Consider the following 4,061-nt stretch of genomic DNA (forward strand, 5'->3'; position numbering starts at 1 on the left):
TCTACATTCGGTAATGCTAAACCTCCCCTATCTCTAGGCAAACATAATTTATTAACGCCAATCCTGGGTCTTTTACCTTCCCACAAAAAATTCTTAATCATAGCATTATATCGCTTATATATCTGGTGAGGCATAGTAACAGGGACCATCCCAGATATGTAATTAAACTGTGGTGCTATCGTCATCTTTATTATATTAATCTTTCCCCACAAAGTTAACAATTTTCTTCCAACTATCTAATTTTGTTTGTATTTTCTGCAACAAAGGTACCATATTCAAATTCAATATATTCTCTAAATTAGGGTTTAGGTGGATACCCAAATATCTAATCCCTTTATTCATCCATTTAAACTTAAATGCACTGACTGAGGAAGAAAAACACACTGCTGATACTGGCATAGCCTCTGACTTATGCCAGTTGATTTTATATCCTGAAAATTTAGAATAGGATTCAATCATATTAAGGAGTACTGGTAAGGAGCCTGCAGGGTCTTTAACTACTAGCAATATGTCATCGGCATATAACAGTAACTTATGTTCTCTTTCCCCTGCAAATACACCTTTAATTCTTGGTTCCTCTCTAATCATTGAAGCAAGCGGTTCCAAAACTAATGTAAAAAGTAGTGGACTAAGAGGGCAGCCTTGGCGGGTAGACCTAGATAGATTAAAAAAGGATGATGTTAGTCCATTAGTTACTACAGCTGCTTTAGGATTGGAGTAAAGAATTTTAACCCACTTCACAAAACCTGAACCAAAGCCAAATTTTCCTAAAGCCTCAAAAAGAAACCCCCACTCCACCCTATCGAAGGCCTTTTCCGCATCAAGCGATATTGCAGCAATGGGATCTAGATTAGAGTGATTCATCCACATAAGATGTAATAGCCTTCTCATATTGTCAGACGAAGATCTATTTTTAATAAAGCCCACCTGGTCTCTGTGTATAATTTTAGGTAAAATACTTTCTAATCGTAAGGCTAATAATTTTGTTAACACTTTACAATCTACATTTAATAAACTTATGGGACGGTAATTAGCAGGATCCATCGTGTCTCTATCCGGTTTTGGTATGAGTGATATTAAGGCTTCATTAAAACTGTCAGGCAACATATCATTCTCAAGTACCTCTGCATATACCTCAGTTAATATTGGGGTCAACTCATCGACAAACTTCTTATAATATTCTCCTGGGAATCCGTCAGAGCCTGGTGATTTTCCAGATTTCAAAGACATTATAACAAGTTCTGACCTCCTCTTGTGTTATAGGTCCATCTATTGAGGCTCGTTCGTCAGGGGTTAAAGTGGGCAATGTAACATTAGCTAGAAAGTCTTTTAACTCCTTCTGACTGTAAATGGATTCTGATGTGTACAGTTTTGAATAGTACTGGTTGAAAACCCTATTAATTTCTTTGTTGGAGGTGAGCACCTTATTTCCCTCCTTAATTGCAGGTATGACGTGACACGCTTCATGTTGTTTTATCTGTCTAGCAAGGAGTTTCCCCGCTTTTTCCCCACTCTCATAATACTTGGTCTTCAATCTAAATAATGCATATTCTGCTTTTTTATTAAAGAATTCATGAAGATCAAATTTTAATTGACTTTTTTAGTCATTCTGAAAGTATATCGACTTTTAATAAGATGGCTACAGCTACCAACTGTAATTAGGACGGTGATAGATTTACAACAGTAAATTCCACTCACTTTCAACTAACTTAAACATCACATTCAGTTTTTAAATATATAGTTTTGAAAGTATATTATTTCTGTAAAAAGGATTCTTTTTAAAAGTATGCTAATGCTAGTATGCATTAAAGTATGCTAGTGTGGAAACACAGGGTTTCAGTGTACGATTTACTTCTCTTTGAGAAATCTCTCAAAGCTACAGCTTCAGCAGACTGTCATATGTATTATTTTTCTGATATTTTATGGCACTTTGTCTTCAGCATACACCTGCATTTTTTACTAAACATTTCCTTTTGTGCTACACAAAAGTAATACGGGTATAGAACGGCAAGAGGGTGAGGAAAAATGACAATTCACATTTTTAGGTGAACCTTTCTTCTAAAACCCACTCACCGCAATGGTCTGGAGAACGATTCGTCCTCCTCTTGTGTTTTGATACTCCAGCAGGTGCTCCACCTGATCCCTCTCCTTCAGTGAACGCTCTAGAAAAAACTTTGAGAAGTTGGGCAGAGCCACATCATCTGTCAAAATACATTCCCTGTAATGAGACACAGAGAGACTGTATTAGTATTACTGTCTAAACAGATATGCAGGGGTCAATTATTTGTACATGAACAATTTTAACTCAGCATCAGTGCATACAGAATATTCAATTCTAAACACTCAAACATTCCATTAATATTCATTTATATTTTCTAAAAAAAATAATTTAGAACATGTGCACAATGCACTTTTAACATTAAATTGCTGACATTGACAAATGTATGTTCAAGTGTATTTCTGTGCATTTCATTAAAAAAAAAAAAATACACAAATGTAAATAAACCTAAAAACAACGTTTCATAAATGTGGTGCCAAAGTTTGTAAACAGACCAAGGAGAGATACACATATGAAGCCGTCAGTTTGAGGTTGATCAGTTTATTGATGTTTGCCTCATTATTCGGGAGGAGATTCTGCTTGACTAGAGACATTTCTGAAAAGGAAAACACACAAAACAGATCAACTATAATACAAAATAAAATAGAAAACTTAAAAAGGTTGGTTGAGCAGAGGCGGATTCAAGACAAACATTACATGTACTAGCAAAATGAAAAGAAAATGTCAATATATGCATATTGCACAACTCTGTCTTACCGTGTTCAGTGCTGATACTGAGTGAGTGTATGACACTGAATTCTGTCTAACCAGATATAGATTTATCAGATGTGACGTAAGGCAGGGGAAAGTACTAAAGATATGTAACTCTCCTTGCAGTACGGCTCTTGGTTCAAAACGGGGATATACGGATTCAATACATAAATAAAAATATATTTTATAAATATAAACCTTATAACATAAATGTATTTTTGTTTCTATACATATGCTTCTGTGAACTGAATTCAGCCTGTAATGACATGGAAAGTTGCATATGTTGTATTAAAATTAAATATTTGTTTATTGTGCCACTGCCAATTTAAACCACAATTTCATTGTATTCATTTATTATATAAAACATTCCTGATTTAATTATATTATTACAAGTTTACTGCCTAAAAAAATTGCGTTGGTCTAAAATATTAAGTAGAGGAATCGGAGTAGAAAGTTAAGGAATCTGATTTTTTCCTGAACTTTCTATTCTACTTTAGACCAACGCAATGTCTAAAAGTCTGTGTAAATCTTTGAACATTTACATTCGTACACAACAAGATCTTCAACAAGTAATGGCCAATACGAGGAGGGACAACACAAAAACCCCAAATAATGCTGCAAGTTTATATTTGTACTGATTTGTCTGACGCCATTCCTGCAGATGCTGAAGCACAAGACAACCACTTTTTAAATAAAACTTGTCTAATAATTGTTATCTAAAATGTTATCAAACGCAACGTCACGTACGTACAAAGATACATGGACGACATTGTTTATATGGCTGTTGCATTATATATTCGCAGATTCTCTTTAACAGGACATGTAAATCATAGGCTCACCTCTTTAGCAACGACACGCGTCAGATTACTGCTGGAGAGATACAACTTTAATGGATTGATTTATAAATCCAGTTTATGTTCTCGTGTTTGTTGTTTCCTCGGCAGTAAATCTTCCCGTTGCTTTTACTCACAGCGACATCTACAGTTGCGGAGTCAAACACATGCAGTCATGGATCGGCGTAAAATCTGTGTAAAAAAATGGCATGAATTTGAAGTAACCTGCTGTTTATTGAATGTGTTTATATATACAATAGCTTTGCTTGTAATACAGAATCAAAAAAAACTTTAAGTAAGTAAATAATAATGAGCAATAACGGTTTTCCAGAAAACTGAGACAGTTTTGTAGCCTAAAAGTGTACGATTTTTTTTTCAAAACTTGTAAAACAATTGTTCAGCAATACTGTTTTTTTTTT

General features: G+C 34.5%; 1 long non-coding RNA gene across 1 annotated transcript; it reads right to left on the reverse strand.

The window, feature by feature from the left end:
- Positions 1-2,000: 2,000 nt before the first annotated feature.
- Positions 2,001-3,741, reverse strand: LOC107714792 (uncharacterized). The gene is made up of 3 exons (XR_001637019.1): positions 3,649-3,741; positions 2,554-2,654; positions 2,001-2,218 (listed from the first exon to the last, which is right to left on the reverse strand). It is a non-coding gene; the product is annotated as an uncharacterized LOC107714792 (long non-coding RNA).
- Between the last annotated feature and the right edge of the window lie 320 nt (positions 3,742-4,061).

Source organism: Sinocyclocheilus rhinocerous, unplaced genomic scaffold, assembly GCF_001515625.1.
Source record: "Sinocyclocheilus rhinocerous isolate Xijiao unplaced genomic scaffold, SAMN03320098_v1.1 scaffold2524, whole genome shotgun sequence".
In the NCBI taxonomy this organism is placed as follows: domain Eukaryota; kingdom Metazoa; phylum Chordata; class Actinopteri; order Cypriniformes; family Cyprinidae; genus Sinocyclocheilus; species Sinocyclocheilus rhinocerous.